A 23,177-nucleotide genomic window follows, 5' to 3' on the forward strand; every position below is an offset into this window, starting at 1 on the left:
AGAATATGTTTAGGGATGCCTGGGTGGCTCGGTGGTTGAGTGTCTACCCTTGGCTCCGGGCATGATCCCCGTTCCGGGATCAAGTCCGACATGGAGTTCTCTGTGGGGAGCCTGCTTCTCCCTCTGCCTATATCTCTGCCTCTCTCTCTGTGTTTCTCATGAATAAATAAATAAAATCTTTTTTTTATAAATTTATTTTTTATTGGTGTTCAATTTGCCAACATATAAAATAACACCCAGTGCTCATCCCGTTAAGTGCCTACCTCAGTGCCTGTCACCCAGTCACCCCCCCACCTCTCCACCCACCTCCCCTTCCACCACCCCTAGTTCATTTCCCAGAATTAGGAGTCTTTCATGTTCTGTCTCCCTTTCTGATATTTCCCACTCATTTTTTCTCCTTTCCCCTTTATTCCTTTTCACTATTTTTTATATTCCCCAAATGAATGAGACCATATAATGTTAATAAAATCTTTAAATAGAAATAATATGTTTAACAGTGAGCATCCCTACCTTCTTTCTGATTTTTAAAAGATAGTTCCACTGTTTAAATATCCAGTGGATATTTTGTAGGTCTTTGGTGGACACCCTTAATGAGGCTAAAGGACACTAAGGTTTTTTGCCATTTTCCTGGAAACTTTAATTAGCAACGGATGTTGAATTTTTATTAAATGGTTTTCTGCATTTTTAATATAATTGTTTGATTTTCCTCTCTTAATGTTAATATAGTAAATACTGTAATAGATTTTCTAAAGTCATATTAGTTTTGCATCCCTGTGTTAAATGCAATTTGATTGTTACAAGATTTCATTTTTAAACACCCTTGAAAATTATTTGCTATTACTCTGTTTAAGATTTTTTGCATCTATGTCCAGTCCTTATTTTGCCTAATGTGTAAACTGCATTTGATGCATTTGGCCATTCTGATTTTCTTTTCTTTTCTTTTTTTTTTTTTTTTTTCCATTCTGATTTTCTTCTGCATGTGTGATCACTCTTCTGTCAGCAATGCTGGTTCCTCCTTAGCTTTCTGACTCTCATTGTGGGTTGACCCCCCCCACCTCCCAAACTCAATCCTTGGACTCTTCCCTTTTCTATCTACTCATTCCCTTGGTGATCTCATCTAGTCTTACAGCTTTAAAAACCATTTATATCCTGATGGCTGTCAAATGTACACCTTTTGCCTGTACCTCTCCTCTGAACTCCGGACTCATATACCCAGGTGCTTATATGATCTCTCTTCTAAATGTCTAACTGACATCCAGAGGTTGATACATCTGAAACTGAGCTTCTATGCCTCCCACAGCTCTCCACTTTTGATTTCATCCTTCCAGTTGTTCAGACTGAAAAACTTTGGAGGCTTGCTTGACTCTAATACCCTGCATCCAACTTGTTACACATGCCCTTGGTTCTACCTCAAAATAAAAACCAGAATATGGCCATTTATTTCTTACCATTTTGGCTACTACCACTGAATTCCAAACCACTGTGATCTCACTGAGTTATTGCAGTGGCCTCCTGACTTGTCCTCTTGTATCTGTTTGCCTGTTCCATCTATTCATAATATAACAGAGTAATATTATTAAAATGCAAATCAGATAAAATCCTCTTGCAATATTATCCTTTCTCATTCACAGTAAAAGGCAAAATTTCTTAGATTTGGCTCATCTCCTACTACTCCCACCATTCTCTCCCTCAAGGGTATTCTGCTGGGACTACAGACAAATGGTCTACCTTATTGGAACAATATAGGCATAAATTGACCTCAGACTTTCTTAATTTTCTGTTTCATCTACCTAGAATGCTTTCCCTCCAAGAACCACACTACTCCCTCCATCACTTCCTTCTGGTCTTTACTCAAGTGTTCTTTCTCAGGGAGGTTTGCTCTGGCCTATCTGTCTGAAATGGATACTCTATCTGCTCTAATTTCCTTGCTTTATTTCCAGTTTTATTGTTTTCCTCCTTATTATTTATCATTATCTAATATACTATTGACTTTATTTACTTAGGTAATGTCTTCTTCTAGGAGAATATAAGCTCTATAACATCTCTGTTAACATAAGTATTCCATGTAAGCTTGAAAATAAAGTGTTAGTGCAACATTTTTCATATTATTTACTATTGAAGCTTGTTCATAGTGGTATTTAAATCTTTTTTTATGGGTACTGATTTTTGGCCTGCTTGATCAGTAAATCACTCAGAGACTATTTAATACCTGACACAGATTGATAGATTTGTCAGTTTTTCCTCACAGTCCTTTCAGTTTTAGTTTTACATGTTTTGGTTTATTTTAGAGCAATAAAAATCTAGAATTATTACATTCTCCAGGAAACTTAAACTTTTTTTTCCATTATGGTATGATCTTCTTTAATTCCAGTTTCAGACATAGAGAAATAGAGAGATATATGATTATAAATATATTTGTGCTAAGGCCTATTTTGACTGGTATGATTTAGATGTACCAGATATCTCTGGCTAATATTTGCCTAGTGTATTTATTTCTTCTTTTTATCCTCAGTATTTCTCTGTCTTTATGTGTGAGTCTTGTTTCATCTAAAAGGCATATATTGCTTGATTTTTTTGTAATCAAGTCTGACAGTTGATGCCATTTACCCACAGATCTCAGTCCATTCTCATTTATTATAATATCTGAAGTTATTTTGATTTATTTTTACTATCTCATTTTCAACATTCTATTTGTTCCACTCTCTTTGCTAAAGAGAGTGGAACTCCTTTCTTGGTTCCTTTTGAATTGATTGAGCCCTGCCCCCCAACTACTCCATTAGCCGCCATTATCCATCCCTCCTCATACGCCTATTTGATCTACTTCTATTTTTCATTTTTGAAATTTTAACATTTCAAAGAGTGTTACTTCTTTGTAACAATCCATATTTAATATACGTAAACCTAAATGTAATTGAGCTTTACTCTCCTTCAAAAATATAAAAGCCTTAGAATAATTTTCCATGTATTATAAGATAAATTTGTAGAAATAATACATGGACTATATGATAGATATGAAGGGGTAAGAAAGCTCCTCAGCTTGTATACTCACTCACTCTTTCCTGTATTTTTCTCTATAGAATTTATAATCATCTGATTTTATTCATTTATTTATGGCCTGCTTTTTCTATACTAACATGCAAATTTCACAGGTATAAGCATTTTTTACTCTTTGTGTTCCCTGGATCAAATAGCAACTGCTTCAATAGGTGCTCACCAAATATTGTTAAATGGATGAATGCTTGAATGGCAAACACACACTCCAAACTTACATCACATTGCTGCTTTGCTTTTTAATACTCTTATTTGTTTTTACACTCACTAATTATCTTACTATTTTAAAAGTAATGTTTATTATTATTTTGCTTATTTTGTACAATAACTGTTTACTTAAATCCACATGCTCAGTATTTTACTTTAGCCACTATTCATCCTTAGGATAATTTCTCTTTGATTTTGCATAGCAATTTTTGTTAAGTGTAGGTCTGTAGGTGGCATACTCATTTTTTGTTTTGTTTTGTTTTATGTCAATATATTTTTATTTTATTTCTGTCTTAAAAGATACTTTTTAATAGGATACATATGTAGATTGACAGTTCTCACACAGTTTAAAAGTATTTGAAGATACTCTTCCTCAACTTTCTGACTGTTCCCATCAAAAAGTTAGATGTCAATCTAAATGTTGTTCCTTGTACCTAGCCTGACTTTTCTCTGTGGTTGCACTTGACACCCTCTCTTTATCTTTGCTGTAATTTGATTGCATTGTAACTAAAAATGGATTTTTTTACTCTTTTTGGGGTTTAATGACTTCCCAAATCTGAGAGTTCATGTCTATCATAGATTCTGGGAGACTCAGACATTATTTCTTTGAATATTATCCATTCCTCATGTTCTTTCTTACTTCCTTCTGCCACAGCACTTAGATAAGTGTTCGTCTACTGCACATGTTCTTAACCTCTCTTTTCTATTTTCAATCTCTGTTTCATTCTGTTCAGTTTCATTATATCTGCCTTCCAGTCAGCTTCTTTACAAAGATGTCTATTCTAGTGTTTAGCCCTACAGTTGCATTTTTATTTCAGTGATCATCATATCTTTCAATTCTAAGAGATGTATCTGAATCTTTATCAAAATATTTAGTTGATTTTTGATAATCTCCTGATATTTATTATTTTTGTGTCTGCTTTTATTTTTTAAATGTAAAGTCTGTGCCTCCGATTTTCTTTATTTGTACTTATACTGGCTTTCATTATTTGTAAAAATGTAAGGATCCCATGCTGAAGTGTTTTCCTCCTGAGAGATGTGCCTTTGAGTCTTAAGGCATCTAGGCATGCTACTACAGAACCAGGTTTACTTTAAAGTTTCCAGGTTGTGGTTTCTTTAGCTGAAAAAAAAAAGTACAAATTCAAACTCAAACTCATGTGGATCTCAGGATTCACAGCAAAGGACATGGCACATCCTTGTTTTTTAGCCTCTACTGGGTGGGTTTTCTTCTGATTCACTACATATACCCCTTCCTGAGCGCTTGCTTTGTGTGGAGTGATCTAAGGTCCAGTGCCCTGTTCTGCACATGCACAAACTTCATTTACCTTCCCCTCATCTGCAGATGCTCCAACCCAAACGGATCTCTAGATGTGTCATGGGTATGCTACAGCTACAGTGCTGACTAATCTTCCCAGACTCACATTCCCATTTTTTTCTGAGCTTCATTTACTTTATTCTAGGTTTATTCATTAAATTATAAAGGCCCTTAAATGATATTTTGTCTAACATTTTGACATTTTTGTAACCAGCATATTGTAGGATTTCCAATCTGTTATATTGGTGGAAATCAAATTGTGGAACGGTCTTTCTTGATAGGCTTTCCTGGAGACATATTGTCATCTACCAGGACAGGAGGAGAGTAAGATAATTAGTCCTGTCTATATGCTCTGTGACCATGAGATCATGGAGACCAGACCAGATTGTTTGGTGTCTTCCCTCAGTCCTGTGACTTGGAATCTTTTGTACCTTCAATCGCTCTTCTACGTAATGCACTCCTCTGTGGCTCCACATGAGATATTATGTGGTATCTAGAGTTAAGCAATGATCTTGATAATTCCTATTGATTAAAAAGCTTACTATATGAGGTGCCTGGGTGACCCAGTTGGTTAAGCAATGACTTTTGATTTTGGCTCAAGTCATGATCTCAGGGTCCTGGGGTTTAGCCTCGCATCGGGCTCTGCACTCAGCACAGATTCTGCTTGTCTCTTTCCTTTTCTTCCTCCTCCCACTCTCTCTCTCTCTCAAATAAATAAATCTTCAAAAAAACAAAGAAGGCTTATTACATTTTAAAGCAGCCAGTACTCTAGGATCCCTGAAGAGGTGGTTATTTCTTCTTTCCAGTTCCAGAGCTATGTTTTTTTTGTTTTTGTTTTTGTTTTTGTTTTCCCATTCATCTGAAGAGATTATAGCCCACCAGAGAGTATACTATGAGCATCAAATTGTGTGAAATTCATATTTTATTGCTTCACAAATGGCTATCCTAAAGTTTATCTTTATTGTCTTCTTCCTCTATCTTAACATTAGAAAAAGTTTTCAGTTAAATGTGGGGTTTTAGTAATGTTTTAGGTAAGCACTGCCCCTGGCAACTACTGGACATCATATCCTTTCTCTAGAGCCCAGCCTGGTGAGGTTTTAGAATGAGGCCAAACTGATCAGAAGGCCATGGTGGCTGAGCTGACCATTCAATACAAGAACATAGCCAGTAGAGAAGTGCCAGAGAAGCCATAGTCCTTTATCTGTGATGTCTGAGACTTGTGTTTAAAAGCAGGTATTCAAGATAAAGTCAGAATCTTTAGAAAAACACATGTAAAATAAAGCAAACTAAGAACTCTTAGCTTAGTCCAGGTATTAATTCTGTATTGGAAAAATCAATTGTGCTTTATTTACTGAGCTCCTCAAAAGATCAGTTCGTTTCTCTGATCGAGGATAGTAAAAAAAAGTTTACAACTGTGAAGATCATAGAGGAAGATGGAAGATGGAAGATAAGGCAGATAATCATGTAATGAGACATTGAACTTAGATAAACATAGAAAAACCATAAAATTCCTTTTGCTTGAGCAATTTCAATTTCTATCACTGTATTTTACATTTTATTTGGTTCTTTTCAAATCTGTATTATTCTCTTTACATGTTTTTGAATATTTTTATTTCAATGATTTGAAAATACTCACTTTGGGTATGTATTTGATATTCCAATTGAAGTTTTGAGGAGGATCTGATTTTGCTGACTCATTTATGATAGACTGTCAACTCATTTATTCCGTAATTGGGATTTGGGCTCATTTTGGATGGTGTTTATCTGTAGAAATCCTGTGTGACTTGAATTGAGGATGTATCCCTATGGGGTAGTTTTTAATTTGTCTGTGTCTGTCACTTGAGAAGCGTTATTGGTCAAGACAAATTTTATGCTAATTCCCTGGCCTTCCCTGCTGAGTTCTTTAGGATGCCCCTGCTGAAGTGAGACAGGAACTTGTCTGTGTGGAAGGAGAGAGAAGAAGCTGGACCGAGTGCTGTGGGAGTCACAAACAAAATGGGAAACCAGCAGGAGACAACACATCTCTGATGATGTGCTGGCACTTTGACATTGCCTGCAGGAGATGCCCAATCAAAATGCCTGCTATAGCAGCATTGCTGACTGTATTTCTGGTTGCACAGATCCTAGGCATTGTTCACAAAGCCTCAATTTGACCCAGCTGTCAGACAACCACCCAGTTCCTTTCAGTTGGCTTTGGCAAGAAATCCTGGCATATTCAAATTATATAGTAAAAGTCTCTCCCTGTCTTCTTCCATTCCCTTGGCTAACAATGTGTGTCCACTTATTTGTTCCTGAAAGGTAGATGGAGGGGTGCATTTGCTTTTTCTAGTAGCCCATCCTAAAAGGGCAGGTCGAGGGGTTAAAAATGTTTGCATAGTTAAGGTGTGCTTATGTTTTTGGAACACATCTTCTTCTTTTACTCTTCCACTCTCTGCTTTTCAGCCTGACTCTCAGATCTGTCTTAGTGGGTTATATTTGCAGTGGTCAGAGTTGCAGCTGTCCAAGGCAAACAGACGAGGCTGTGTTTGAACAAGCTGCATGGTCACACCCTGTTGCAGAAATGGCTGCGTCCATTGATGTTGCTTCCTCAGAAGTTATTGCTGCTGCCCAATCCTCAATGACAATTGAGCTCATGTGAGAATTTTTTCCCAGATGTGGTGTGGGACAAGGAAATAGCTGAGGTTGTGTAGGTATCCACCAGCCAGCTTTATAACTTAGGGATTCTTTCCACCTGCAGAGCTGCTTTTAAGCTCAAGGGAGGTAAATACCCATAACTTATCTAAGTGTTGATTGTCAGATGTTCATTGAGTCACAAAAATATCTCAACATTCAGATGAATATTTTGGTGGTGGGTATCATGGTATGTGGGGATAGGAGAACAGAAGAGAAAGCATTCTCTTTCACTGGCTTCCATGCTTTGCTTTCATGTGTGCTGTGCTTCTACTTCCTCAATCATCCAGTGCCACAGTATTTTAGCAGGAAGAGATCTCATAGGCTATCATGTTTAATTTTTTATCTTTTGTATAAGAAGTTTTAATTCTGGTACACAGAAGAATACATAAGATAGAGGCAAGACTAATTATAGATACTAAGTAAGCAAGTAGCTTGTGAGTCATAGAGGAAACTCATGGATTATTTGTCAGTACCCTGTCAGACACAGTAGACCTAGCTAGAATAAATGAAACATCTGTGTGTTGAACATACGTCAAAAGGATGGAACAAACAAGAGGGTAATTTATTGATAGAAGATAATGGAAGGCTAGGTAAATGTTAAATATCCCAAATCACAGGTCACATGACCTCTGGATTGATAGCTATATCATGTCTGAACTGGTTACATACATCTGTGCCAGCTTGTGTGTCCTTTTTCCAAGGCATACAGTTTTCCTGGTTAGAATGTTATTGGCTGTTTACTGTTACAGTCAGGAGTAGTTGCCCCTGTGTCTTTACAACAGAAGCAGCTCTGTCTGTATATCTTCCTTGTTCACCCTCCACTCTAGTTCCCATAAACTTAGTGTTGACCAGAAAGCGGGGTGGTGGAGAAAGGGGAGAAGGGAAAGGGGAAAGCAAAAGGAAGATGAGGAAAGATAGGGCATTTGATCATTGTGTAACTCAGGATTGAGGAAGTGTGGAGCTTCCACCTGTTTGTACCCTGTCCTAGGTGTATTAAATTACTCTCATCTCTTTCTCATTGTTTATCATTGTATGATTCAGTTTGGTCTCTGAGTCTTTATGTTCTATGTTTTCTGGAATAGACTGCTGGTAGTGTACTTGGAGGATACCGAGTTAGAAGCTACTAAAGCCAGTGTTCCCATTTAACATATAAAACTTCAGGCCAGTAGAGGTCAAGGGAGGTGCTTTGATCTCCTAGAGAGTTAGTAATTGTTTGGGAGACTGATAGAATGAACACAAGTGCCTTTGTATCTCTTTACGTGGGTTCTCTGCTTCCCAAGATCTTTGGGCACATGCCCTGAATTTGCGTTATTACTGAAAGAAAATTCCGTTGTTCAAGTTCCCCTTTAAGCCAAAGCATTTAGAGAGAGCTGCAATAGGTGCGAGCAGTCTCTGAGCATAAGCATAGACTGGGTCCCGAGGACTTTGGCTGAGCACAGGGCAGACAGAAGGACATGTGTGCCAGCCACTCTCTGCCCACAAAGCAAGCACCACCTGAAGGTGCCTGCAGAACAGATCAGGTGAAGAAAACCCATTCCTTTCAGCACCACTGAGGAATGGAATGGAGATACTCTCTTCAGTGGGGAACTCTTCAATGGGTATGGAAAAGCACAGGTTAAATTTAGGGAGGAAGGAAGGCACTCTACCCCTAGATCACCTCAGCCTTGATTCTTCTATGTGTCCACACTTCTTCATGCCCTCTTAGCTGGCATCACTGATGCCTTCTGCCTCCAGTGTCAGAATGTTGCAGTAGCTGATGAGCCCCATTCATCATCTTGCCTCCACACTTATGATCACCTGCCTGCCTACTCACTGCCCTCTATCCCTAGGCCACTTGCTGATGCCATAAATGAGATGATCAAGACAGATTCTCTATCTTCAGAGTTATGCCTGAGGTTGGGAAGGAGGTGAACAAGTGACTTCATAAACTCTAAAGAGTACTAGAGAAGAGGGCTGCACTTTGTGACTTCCAAACCTACTTTATAGGGTTTACTTATATAATAAGGAGCTGTCAGTATCTCCCATGAAACTCCAAATTGCCAACAAGTTGGCTCATTGGGAATCACTGAACTTCTACCTTAGCTTCCCTGTTTATTGCTCTACTTTTTGCTGGATATTGAGCCTTTGTCTGAACATCATGCTGGTTACCCTGGACTCTGCAGTGCAGCTTACAGTTCTCTGAATTTTTCTTTTTTCTCAGCTAAGGTCCTATGTTGACAGACCAATCATTTGTACCTCTTTGACTTGGAGTTTTGCCTCCTGCTCCTGGTGCTGTATTAACCCCCTGCTGGCAACATGACCTTTGACATTATTTACCTAGAGGGGTCACTCTGCTAGCTGGGCTGCCTCTGTACCAGATCAACGTCTGAGATGCCAGCATAATCCCTCCCTTCCTCCCCAATTTTGACACTTCACCTTCAAAGTACTTCTCTAATGTATCTCATTGTGTACACACAGAGAACATATTTCTTTAGTAGGTTCTCTGTTTTTCCTAAAGATAAACTTTGCGCATTCACCAGGGTGGTCTACTCACTATTGTGCCTCTTTTGCCCCTGCTTCCTAATTCCCCATGTATAGGTACACACCACATGTGTTTAGTGGCCTTTAAAGCTGTGGTGTCTTATTTCTCCAGTTCCACTGTAGACTTAACCAAATGCATTGACCACACATTATGCCCAACATAGTCTCCTGCTGACTTTCTGAAATACAGCCTCAGAGGTTAGAGAAGTAGGTCATGGCCACTTTTTAACTAGGATTAACTCTATTGCTTGCCTTACACACAGTGGGGACCATGTGGTCCATGAAGATTATTCAGAAGTGTCAATCTCTAGTTCTTATCCCCCAATTCAAAGATGCAGATTATGTATCTGCTGTTAGTTTGCCCTATTTTGTTCATCCAAGTAGAATACGGGCAGGAAGTTGGTCTTAGTAAGAAAAGGCCATTGCTCCTCACAGCTTCTCTTCTTTATTTGCTAGCCCCTAAAAGATAATTTTAAAGTACACTTTCATTACTTTTTCTTCTCTATTTCATCAGTAAGGAATTTGGGGTGAGAGCTGCAGGATCAGATAAGGAGGACACTGGGAGTTCCATAAGGTTAAACACCTCAGGTGTTAAGGTTGTGGACATGAGCTATATAAGTCTGTTCCTGCCTGCTCTGTCCAGGTTAGCATAGACTCCTGGGTCTTTCGGGGGGGGGGGGGGGGGTTGGCTGTACTGATGCTATCTTTTCTGAGGAAACCGTTCCTACCACTATAGTCTGTGATCCCAGTAGAACTTCCCATCCTAGCACCTAGCCTTGCTGGCCATTAGAACGAACATGTGACCAAGATCAGCAATCTCTGTATATTGCCTTATAGTATCCATAATGCCTGGTTGAACTGGAGAGCGGAACCCTGCCTCTAAGTTCCTGGACTAGAAAAAGTATGAGCTGAGGTCCAACTCTCCTGCCTTAGGGGGAACCATTGCCTATAGCAGGGAAGAGTGAAATCAGAGACAATCAGAATTGAGAGATTGATGTACAAGGAGATGATTATTCCAATGTTAACTTCTTATTTTAGTTCTCCATGTCCCAGAGCTGCTCTTATTCCTTTAGCTGTACTCTTGTTTCTGTGAGCCTATTCAGTTAAACAGGGCAATAAGCTCCTTTTAGTGTAAGCTAGTTTGTGTTCAGTTTCTGTTATTTATGTACAGATTCCTAAAAAACCAGAAATTAGTCATTAGAGGTGAAGCATTACAAATATCCAGCCCCAGAATTCTGAACTGGTTGATTTTAGGAAGAGTATCTTTTTAGGATGGTTATTACCTAGGCTGGGAAATTGGAATTACTGTTATGTAATCTCACAGCAGATGGTTGAATGATTTTCTGCCACCTTTTAGGGTCATAGACCAATTGTACATATCAGGACAGGATCTGTAAGGACTTGGAAGATGAATATAGGGATAGAAGGAGGAATAACCACTCTTATGGTTATCAAGGGCTCTCATAAAGTGAAAAGTCTTAGGACCAGCTGACATGACTCAAAACATAAAAGGAACAGTGTTCAATAATGTTCCAATGAGCCTTCCTACCTGCCATCAGAATCTTTCTTGGTCCTCTTCAAGCTCCACCTCCTGCACAGCCTTTCCCAACTACTCTAGCCCAGTGATTCATTTCTTCATGTAATCATTCAAATATTTATTTAGCATTTACTGCGTGCCAGAAATTGGGCAAGGTGCCAGATGGTTCTACTGACCCTACTGTTGCTAGGACATGATTTGCTAATAACGTACTTTATTTATTAAAGTTGTCATTTAAAAACAACTAAAAAAATAAAACTATAAGTCATAACCTAAACCTATGGCAGCTCATCAAGGTCACGTGATTTTCCCGTGAGAGGAACCACAAAGAGCAAGATACACATTCATCAACATTAATTGAGTGCATGCTATGCAAATTTGATATGATTTCTGCCTTTGAGCAGTTCATAGATTCCTGGGAGGATTGTTAAGTCAACACAGTGGGATCATGGTGGATTATCAGGAAAACCAGCAGCTGGGTTCCCTTTATAGGGATTATATTTTCATTCTTTCTTGAAACCAGATCAGGCCAGAGGAAACTGTGATATATTCTGAACATTTGGACAAGTACCAAAGCTACAAAATCACCTTGTGAATGGGATGAAACCTTTTTACTGTTGAGTGAAATTCCTCTGTGGAGGTTGGTGTATTCACATTACATCCCTTACTTCTCTGTGCTCTTAGAATACAATTACTGAGAGTCAACTATAATCATTAGATGAATTTATAAGTTTATGATTTCTTTCATTCATTCATAAACTCATGGTATGTAGCAAGCTGTGTACCAGGTGAAATCAGAGGCAGGGTAGAGCTGAGAGTGAGTAAACTTAAATTGTAGATACTGTTTGGCACTGAGTGATTGTATGATCTTTGGTGAGTCATGAAAATACTCTACATCTCAACTTCTGTATTTGTAGAATGGGGATTACAAGATGATCCAGGAACATAAATGAAATAAATACCTATGAGTCCATAGTTATATAAATAAAAGATCAGATAAGTAAATGAGGAAAAAGGAGTAAAGAGAAGTATTCTGAAAATACATGTAGAAGAAATTAGGGAAATAAGATCACCATTAGGTAATTGCTGCAGTTAAGATCCACGGGTGAATGTTAAAAACAGTGAGCAAAACTTTAAGGAGAAACAATATTTGCATAGCCTCAAAGTATCTCTTTCAGATACTTATTAAATGCTGTGGTGGTTCTAACACCTATACATATTATTTTTCCATTCCTCCTTCCAGGAGGATAATTCCCCTTTGCTTGAATGTTGGCTGGACTCAGACTCACTTTACCAAAGAATATGGAAAGGGAAAAATACCACTTTGCATTGGAGAAACCTGGCATATCTGACCTTAACCCCTAGATCAAGGTTAACATCAGCAGTAACAAGTTATATTGATATCATTTACCTCATATGATGCAGTGAAAAGGGCACCTTATTTCTGTGGTATCCCCCATCCCCAAACCCATAACCCCAATCTAAGCATGAGAAAATAGACCAAATTGGGAGGGGGAGAAGGGGGTACTCTATAAATACCTGGCCAGTATTCTTCAAATGTATCACAGTCATGAAGAATAAAGAAAAACTGAGAAACAACCATAGACTGGAAAAGTTTAAGGAGAGTAAATGCTTTATGGGATGTTGGGGGTGGATATTGGAACAAAAAAAAGTATTCTGTAATAGAAAGTTTTGTGAAATCTGAATAGAGTTTATAGTTGAGAGTATTGCACAAAAATAATTTCTTAGTTTTGACAAGTGTACCTTGGTAAAATGTTAACATTGGGAGAAAGGGTAAAGGATCTCTATGAATTGTTGGAGCTATTTTTGCAACTTTTCTGTAAAATATATAATTATGTCAAAATAAAAAAATTAAAAACTGTACCTCACAAAATTGTTTAAAGAACTGCAATAATTGAAAATAACCTAAAAATATGGAGTACTGTACTTGTGTAAAATACAAATTTTCTTTTTATATCTGGGGGAACAGAAATAATAGAGATGGTTGCTGGCTAGCGCAGGAGATGAAGGAGAATATTTTAAGTGACTTTTTAAAAGATTCTAAATCAGTGTCTAACTCCTACTTGTTGGAACATCAGCTTCATGAAGCAAGAGCATTTTGTTTTGTTCAGGGCTGGTTTCCAAGCTCTAGAACAGTGCTTAGCACAGAGAGGGCTTGATAAGCATTGTTGAACGAATGAATAAATGAATGAATGAATGAATGCTGTTTTACATATTGGTCATGAAGTGAAGTAGAGTTGGAATGTGTTGACAGTAGTGAGAAGAGATTATAAACCCTAAATAGTGACTACGATGTGGGAGACTAATCCGAATCCCAGCCTGTTTAGTAGGGATCAGGGGTAAAACTGAAGTCAGAGCAACAGAGGGTTCTCAAGAGGTGAGGGAGAAGGTGAGGGAGATATCTCACCAGTTAAAAGCACCCAGGAGAGAAAGAGCAGCTAAAGTGCAGAACTTGAGGTGAATGAGGAGGGTCTGGAGCAGCTCTCAGAGCCTTTAACCTTTTCCAAAAGTTTAGGACTGTTCCTTACCATGGTCTTACTTCCTTTGAATAGTTGCCTGAATGTAAATAAAGTCCCCTTGTTCCTGCTAGGGAGGGATGTGCCCAAGTACATGACACCCTTAATCCCAGAACAGTTAGAATTATGGATTTCTGCCCTCAAATTTTAGTTCCATTTTTTTTTAAAAAATATTTTATTTATTCATGAGAGACACAGAGAGAGGCAGAGACACAGACAGAAGGAGAAGGAGGCTCCATGCAGGGAGCCCGACGTGGGATTCGATCCCGGGACTCCAGGATCATGCCCTGGGCGGAAGGCAGGCGCTAAACCGCTGAGCCACCCAGGGATCCCCAAGTTCCAGTTTTTGAATGAAGCATTTTATAAACTCACTTGGGGAGAGGCAGAGAGTATATTTCACGTGCCTTGGTGTAGTTGTCTGAATTAGACAGACCGATGTGACTTTCAGAGTTGGGATGTGTAGTTGTGTGGTTTACATAGCTGAGCAAAGCAAAGTATAGATCGAGGCAGGCAATTCTTTAATTACAGGGAACTTTTAACTGTGTTTTCTAGCAGCCACTGCTTCCCAGGGCGGGGGAGCACATTCCACAGGGCAACTACTTGTTGGGCCACCGGTTGCAGTGTTACTTGGTGAAGGAGACCCTGTCCCCACAGAGCCCATAACAAGGCCCTAAGGAGTGTTGGTGCAATTACCTGAGGCACCACAGAGCATAGAGAGCCTGCATGTCTTTCCTGACTCATGTAACACAGGAAAATTAGTTCTTTCTTTGCCTTTTTCAGATTGATTTGATTTCTCCTAAATTTCCCAGGCTGAGCTCTGTAACATGGGCTAAGGCTAGCTTCTAGGCCAATGACCACTACCGTCTAGTTGTAGTTTCCTATAGAAAGTTAGTTTTTCCCAGAGTTGGTAGCTCAGCTGTTTTATATCATAATGGGGTGGAAAAATGGCAGGCAGGCTGTCAAACCTGATGCAAATGCTATTTTATAAAAAGTGGTTTAAATTGGCTGAAGCTGTTTTTAGACTGATCAGTTAAAAAAATATGTAGGGCATCTTTCTGACTTGCAGAAACATAGCTCCCAAGAATTAGATTTTTCATTATATACTTTGGAAGAGGTTTGTAGGCGGGCATAGGATCCTCATGAAAACTGGATGAGGATTTGTTAATGTGGGAATATGTAAATTCGATTCAGCCTGCCCTCAATTAATAAGAAGGGACTTGTGAGCCAAGTGGGGAGAAAGGGAAAGCGATACTAGATACTAGAATGAATATACTTGCATCCTCTGAAGAGAGAAGCTTTGTTCTTGGTTTCCCCAGGGCTATTCTGAGTTGCAGGAATTTTGCCCTAAGACACCACAGGTAGGTTCCTTTAGCTCCTTGGTATTATAGTTACTCTCATTTTCAGCAGGAACAAAAGAGGGAAGTGGTATTTTGACCCTTGATAAAGGGATTTCAGGAGTAGCGGCTTGCAACTGGGGGAAGTTAACTTTATGAGTTCAGTGAAGACAGTTCCCTTGAGATGAGCCAAACCAGAAACTCAGAATTTCACTAAGAAACTTTGGAGTTTGTGCTTTATATTGATAGTCTGGGCTGCCCAAATGCCTTTCTTCTGTTCAAATCCTTGCTCTCAGCCATTTTTTTTTTTTTTTTTTCTGGCTTAGGGCCAGTCTAGTATCTAACGTTTTTTAGTAGGCTCCGTGCCCAGCAGGGAGCCCAAATCAGGGTATGAACTCATAACCCTGAGATCAAGACCTGGGCTGAAGAGTCAGATGCTTTAACCGACTAAGCCACCAAGTGCCTCTCGGGGCCAGTCTAGACATAGTAAGTGTGCTGACCCTGCCCACCCAGGAGACGTCACGGCACAAAATGTGGTTGCTGCCTCTCCTCTCTCATTGTGCATTTAGGCTCTTTGAAGCCCATCTCTGGTATTAATCTAGATGAGACATCATATTCAACACACTCGATCACATTTGTTTTTTATATATATATATTTTTTAATATTTTTTTTCTTTATTTATTTATGATAGTCACACACACAGAGAGAGAGAGAGAGGCAGAGACACAGGCAGAGGGAGAAGCAGGCTCCATGCACCGGGAGCCCGACGTGGGATTCAATCCCGGGTCTCCAGGATCACGCCCTGAGCCAGAGGCAGGCACCAAACCACTGCGCCACCCAGGGATCCCACTCGATCACATTTGATAAAACATAAAGTAGATATTGGGAATGTATGTGAAAATGAGGAATATGTAAAGAGCTACCTTTGCATCTCCTCCTCCTGCTGACTATCAAGAATTCTAGTTAAGTTTAGGAGTGCCTACGTGGCTGAGTCAGTTAAGCATCCAACTCTTGATTATCGTTCAGGTCATGATCTCAGGGTCATGAGATCAAGCTGCACATCTGACTCAGTGCTCAGCAGGGAATCTGCTTAAGATTCTTTCTTCTTTTCCCTCTGGTCCTCTTCCCCCCTCCCTGTGCTCTTTCTTTCTCTATAATAAATAGATAATTTTAAAAAATTCTAGTCAAGCATATTCAGTATTTCTCTTTCTTCCCCAGATTTACTCTAAGACTTAGAGGATAAGGAATTGGGAGTGGAGTGAGGAGGAACAGAAGGTGATAATTAGATTTTGAGGGGTACCTTCAGGTGGTGTTGAGAAGAGATCTGATAGCAGGTACAATGCATGCAATTCATGCCATGGAGAAGGAGAGAGATTTTAGGAAGCATTGAAGTTCACTCAAGTTATTTTCGTGGTAGTAAGTGTTAGGGAAAAATAAGAATTGTACCTGAATTATTATTTTTTTTTAAATTTTGGTTGCGTGGTCCATGTTCTTTGACTACAATTCCATTTTGGTATCAAACCATATGAATCCACAGTGTTATAAGCACTATATTTGGTTCAACCACTTGGCCAATCCATGTGTATTGTTGAGTGTCTATTCTCTACCTTCTATGAGACAAGTAGGATTTGTTGTTTGAGCCCTGGAGGAATCTACTTGGGAAGATAAAAGATAGGAAATTTTATAGAGATGTTAGTCCTTTGCTATGTTGGTTGTTTACTATGGTGGAAAACCCATATTACAACAGGAGAGAGGCTAAATCGCACAAAAACTTTAATAGTAACTGTTTCTTGCCATAGGTAATTTCATTTTTGTTTGGCTTTGCAATGTATCTGAACTCTGGCCATCTCCTTCCTGGCCTTTCTTCTTATAATATTCCAGCACTCTTGTTTGCCCCATTTAGGTTATTTTCCTCCCTTGATCTTGTACATCTTCCTTAATTCTGATTCCTTGCCTTTGCTCAGGGTTTCACCATCACTTAGAGACATCCTGTTATCATTCCTTTGTCTATTTGCATCCTACCCATGATTCACGAGAAGATACAGGGTCTGAAGGTGTATGAAACTTTTTCAGGGTCCCAAATTCACCAGGATCTACCTGTATTCATTGTATTCCCTTTTCAAGTGTTAGTTTACTTTATGCAGCTTAGTAATTAGACTTGGAGAGATGGAAGAACTCTTATAGAGTATATCTGACCAGCTCCATTTGATTTTTCAGATGATGCAACTGAAGTTACAGCGATATGATGTTACTGACATTGGGAATATATGTTAACGTTTATAAGCTAAAAATTAGTACAAAAATAGCAAGTATTATTCTTGTAGTGGCAAAGTTATATCTGGGAGTCAAATCCTCTGACTCCTTCCTGCTTTATCCATTATTTCAAGCAGCCTCTACTAAATTGCTATCTGCCCAGTGTGAGTTGGGAAATCAAAATTTAGATGGAACCATCATGTGGCACCCACAATGTTCCAGGCACATTTGTTATAAATACTCTGTGAGATAATATATCACGCTCATTTTTACAAATGAGGACACTAGGCCTCAGAGAGGTTAAAACATTTGCCTAAGAACGTACAGAAAACAATAGAAGCAATATGCAAATGTAGATCTGCCCAACTCAAAAGCCTGTGTGTTTTCTCTTTTCTCCATTTTTAGGTAAGCTCCATGCCCTGTGCAGAGCCCAACACAGAGCTCAAACTCAAAACCGCGAAATCAAGACCCGAGTGGAGATCAAGAGTCAGACACTCAACCGAGCAAGCCATGCAGGTGCCCTATGTTTTCTCCTTCCTTCTTACTCTTTCAGGCAGAGATGGGTTCTTTTCTCTTTTGATTCCTCAACACTTATTCTGTCTTTGGCCACAGTGTATGATCAGTCATGATGTTCTGCTTCGTTGATGGCTAAGTCCCCCATGGGAAGTCTCTCTGAACTTTGTCTTTTTCAATGGGTAATTTCCAAGGATGATCCATCCCACAAACTATTTTCTAATGATCCACAATCATTGAAATAAATCATCGGTTAAAAAGAGCTTCATATGCAATGGCTTTCTAAAGAAAGATGTGAGAATTTGGCTGAGAATTTTGAAGTCTTCAGCTGAAAGTTAACTCTTGAAATATATAAGACAATTCAGCTTATTTTTTAATGGGTGAATTCTGCATGATGATTGCCAAGAACAAAAATGAAATCTGAGGCTGTCACAACCCAAACTGATGTGAAGAGTTGCTTCTTGCCATATCACCAGATAGTAGATGCTGACAGGAACTCTCCTGGACAACACATAGATAGCAGTGTTCTGGGTACAGTGGGCTTTGGTCAACTAAAGAAGGTTCTCATATTTCCAATGTCCATTCTCTTTCTGTCTCTCAGAGTATTCTCTTATTGAGCCTATACATTTTTTCTTTGGGCTTACTCAGCTGGCTTCATGAGATGCCACCTTATGCTGAGGCAGCCCTAAAAATGTATTAATGCTACACTTCTAGGGTAAATCTGTTCTTTAAGAGAACTAGTAGATACATAATGCTTTCAGGCCTAAAGAATGAATATAATTTAGGATTCCTAGTGGTATGGAAGGCTGGTGGAAAAGTTGTTGTTGGCTGAGTATCCATACATATGAAGTAGGGGAAAGGAGGGAGTGTATTTTTTTAATTCCTTTTAGGTCTACGGTAGTAGCAATTGAATGCCATGTATTGAAAATGTACCCTAATTTGTAAGAGGTAGAAGGGCTGTGAGCTGAAGAGATAAGGAGAAAATTTCTAAGTTAAGGAGGTTCATGTTAAGACCAAAGTCATTTTGCATTACGGCCCTCTCTCCTATATAAAGTCCCACTACAGACATTACTCTTTGTGGCTGTGGGTACTTTTGTGCCTTTGCCATTTGTTTACTTCTGTATCACTCCTGTTGATTCAGCAGCAGCCCCGTATTGTATTCACCTTGAATACATTCAAGCATTCCTGTATTTTCTTTCATTCTTATTCTGGCAACTACTTTGAGTGATTTAATCTCAAATGGTAATCTACACAAAGATGACCCTCAGGCATACACTGTACATAAGAGGGTAGCCTTCATCCAATTTTACCTGTCACTACCTATCCTTTTCATCTAATGATGTGAGAGTCTATTTGCCAAACAATTGCAGTTTGGACTGTGGTTCTGAAGAATGTCATTGGCAGATAGGTTTATATGGCCTCTGGGGATAGCATCTCCTGCTGGCTCTCCTAATGCTCCCATGTGTATTCTTTTCACTGCCAAAGTGTTCTCCCATTCATCTGAACCATCAACTTTCCCAATAATCTGTCTTTTAAAATAGCAGCCATTGTCTTTCTGTGTCCCCTGAGGATAGAAATGCTAAAAAAAAAAAAAAAAAAAGAAAAAAAAAATAGGCTTTCTGTTTCTATAGTGTGCAGCTACTGAGAGAAGAGTTCTTGACCAGACCACATCTATTTCTAAAATGGTGTTACAGAACCCTGACTAATTACAGCAAGGGCAGGAGGGGCAGTCTGATGGCCAATTCCAATGCATTTTCGTCCTGTAGGTTGGAGGGTTTGTTCAGTTGATGTCTGTCACAAACCACTTATTCATGTCTCCTGGTGTTCTCTGCAATGTCTTGGCTGCTGAGGGACTCTGGAGTAATTTAAGACCTATTCTTGCCCTTAAAGAGTTTACAATCAAGCCATCCATTCAAGATTATGTATGATATACCTCTAATGTACAACACATTGTGTCAGGGCATTAAGTAGTGTCGTTGGGTGATCACAATACAGTAAGATTAGTTTTATACAAAACATTACACAATGTCATATGCAAAAAATGACACGAGTATACTATAAATGTTTAGAGGCAAGGATTATGTAACTGTTCCACAAGTATACCAGAGTTGCTCTTATTTTTTCTTTCCCATCCTCAATTTTGCTCCCCTTTTCATCTCCAAGTAATGTCATTTTAGCCAGTAAAACTAAAATATCAATCTTTTATTTACCTCTTTTGCCTCCACTCTCCCAGCCAGATTTGTCAATTCTATATGAAACATCTCACAAAATATGCCTTTCCTTCTCTTCACTGCCCCTACCCTCTTCCTCAAGTGCATCTCTTTTCATTAGTAATTTGGGTTCTCGCAATAATTTCTACGTGATTGATCTGGATGTAGCTGCTTCTTCATCTAATTCATACTCTACACTGCTATCAGAGTTACAATTCTGATTTTATTTGACTTTTATTTCTTTAATTGTTCATAGGAAAAATGTTCAACTATAGAAGCATTCTTTTTTCTATAGAAAGTAAGTAAATATTTTAGGCTTTGTGGGCACTATAGTCATTGTCACAACTACTCACCTTTGCCATTATAGTGCAAAAGCAGCCACAGATGATACACAAACAAACAATTGGGCATTGCTGGATACCAAGAAAAGCTTATTTATGGACACTGATAGTTTAATTTCATAGAATTTACATATAATAGTATCCTTCATAAGAAAGATAAATGAAACAATATCCTTCTTTTGATTTTTTTTTAACAAGCTAAAAATGTAAAAGCTATTCTTAGTTTATGAGCTGTACAAAACAAATGGTTGGCAGGATTTGGTCCACAAGCCAAACCATGGCCTACAGTCTGATCCTTCTTTGTCTCCCTGATGCCTCATTACCTCCACCCCTTTATCTTCTCTCCAGCCCTTTGCTTCTGCTGCAACTGACTATTCACCTGTTTATGTACATGTTACATTCTTTCATACTTCTCTTTCTGTGAGTTTTTTTTAAACATTTGACTGTCCTTGAGTAAGAGTATTCAATACTGGATCTTAGGGAATTTTTTCATATCCTTGAAACCAGCCCATGGAGCATTTGTACTTCATTTTCCAGAAAGTTATGCCCCTGTGAACATTCAATATTATCTCCCAAATTATCAAGAACAGTGAAGGGCTGATATTTTATGCTGTTTGTGTGGTAACTTGCTTTTTAAGGGGGGAACCTTATAATGTGATATAGTATATCATAATAAGATCTTAATTCACAAATTTCAACACCTTATGTTAATATTCATTTTGTACTTAAACCTTTTCTTTTAGAAATGAATTAGGTGGTCTCTTATAGTGTATTTTACTACCTTTCAATACAGGCTAAAAAGTAGTCTAATGACAGAAAACCAATGCCAAGTTATACTCTATGGTGTACATTAGTGTCTTTAGCTCTTTGTAAAGCTAATGAACGACCAAATCACCTTTGCAAAGTGGTTGATACTGTGAAATACATGGGTTTCTGGGTTATTATCCAGCCATTGAAACCCATTTTAAATGTAGAAACATGTAGATTCTGTCCAGCCTCATGATGTCTTAAAGATGATAGTACTTAATATTTATATCATAAAGGTACCCTTTTTAAGTACAATGTGTTACAATACAATGTTTTTATGTTGTCAAATCTCGAGAAAATATGCTGGATCGGAGGAGGGGCAAGCTGGCAGAGGAGTAGGGTCTCCAAATCACCTGTCCCCACCAAATTACCTAGATAACCTTCAAATAATCCTGAAAACCTATGAATTCGGCCTGAGATTTAAAGAGAGAACAGTTGGAATGCTACAGTGAGAAGAGTTCGTGCTTCTATCAAGGTAGGAAGACGGGGAAAAAGAAATAAAGAAACAAAAGGCATCCGAGGGGGAGGGGCCCCGCGAGGAGCAGGGCTGAGGCCGGGGCGAGTGTCCCCAGGACAGGAGAGCCCCGTCCCGGAGGAGCAGGAGCTGCACCGACCTTCCCGGGCGGAAAGGGGCTCGCAGGCAGGTGGAGCAGGACCCAGGAGGGCGGGGATGCCCTCGGGCTCCCGGGGACAGTAACAGACACCTGCGCCCCGGGAGAGTGCGCCGAGCTCCCTAAGGGCTGCAGCGCGCACGGCGGGACCCGGAGCAGCTCGGAGGGGCTCGGGCGAGGAAGAGGCTCCGCGGAGGGGGCTGCGGGGCGGGAGCAGCTCAGGGGGGCTCGGTCAGAGGAAGAGGCTCTGTGCGGAGGGGGCTGCGCGGTACCAGGAGCAGCTCGGGGGGCTCGGGCGGCGGCTCCGCGGAGGGGGCTGCGGGGCGGGAGCGAATCCAACAGCGCAGGCCCCGGAGCACAGGGCGCCGGGACACAGCCCAGGATCCCGCCTCCCCCGGGACAGGCAGAGGCCGGGAGGGCCCAGGACAGCAAGGACGCTCCTGCCCCAGCTGAGCAGATCAGCGGCCCCGCCCCGGAGCCTCCAGGCCCTGCAGACGGAGAGCTGCGGAGTTACTGCGGGCTCCAGAGCTGGCCCCGCCACTGGGGCTGTTCCTCCTGGGGCCTCACGGGGTAAACAACCCCCACTGAGCCCTGCACCAGGCAGGGGGCAGAGCAGCTCCCCCAAGTGCTAACACCTGAAAATCAGGACAACAGGCCCCTCCCCCAGAAGACCAGCTAGAGGGACAAGTGCCAGGGGAAGCCAAGGGACTTAAAGTACACAGAATCAGAGGATACTCCCCCGTGGTTTTTTTTTTTTTCTTTTTGATTTGTTTCCTTCCCCCACCTTTTTTTTCCTTTCTTTCTTTTTTTTTCTCTTTTTCTTCTCTTTTTTTCTTCCTTTTTCTCTTTCTCTTTTCTGTCCTTCTTTCTCTCCTCTCTTTTTCTCCTTTTCCCAATACAACTTGCTTTTGGCCACTCTGCACTGAGCAAAATGACTAGAAGGAAAACCTCACCTCGAAAGAAAGAATCAGAAACAGTCCTCTCTCCCACAGAGTTACAAAATCTGGATTACAATTCAATGTCAGAAAGCCTATTCAGAAGCACTATTATACAGGTACTGGTGGCTCTAGAAAAAAGCATAAAGGACTCAAGAGACTTAATGACTGCAGAATTTAGAGCTAATCAGGCAGAAATTAAAAATCAATTGAATGAGATGCAATCCAAACTAGAAGTCCTAACGACGAGGGTTACCGAGATGGAAGAACAAGTGAGTGACATAGAAGACAAGTTGATAGCAAAGAGGGAAGCTGAGGAAAAAAGAGACAAA

The 23,177-nt window shown here is 39.8% G+C and overlaps 1 long non-coding RNA gene across 6 annotated transcripts in view; it reads left to right on the forward strand.

Moving 5' to 3' along the window:
- The window catches only part of LOC111097745, a 232,828-nt gene that overhangs the window by 32,201 nt on the left and 177,450 nt on the right, over positions 1-23,177 (forward strand). For all 6 annotated transcript variants that reach the window (XR_005365959.1, XR_005365960.1, XR_005365961.1 and 3 more), the window contains one exon: positions 17,834-17,944. This is a non-coding gene — a long non-coding RNA (uncharacterized LOC111097745). The remainder of the gene's footprint in view (positions 1-17,833; positions 17,945-23,177) is intronic.

The sequence above is a fragment of the Canis lupus genome, chromosome 10 (genome assembly GCF_011100685.1).
Source record: "Canis lupus familiaris isolate Mischka breed German Shepherd chromosome 10, alternate assembly UU_Cfam_GSD_1.0, whole genome shotgun sequence".
NCBI lineage: Eukaryota > Metazoa > Chordata > Mammalia > Carnivora > Canidae > Canis > Canis lupus.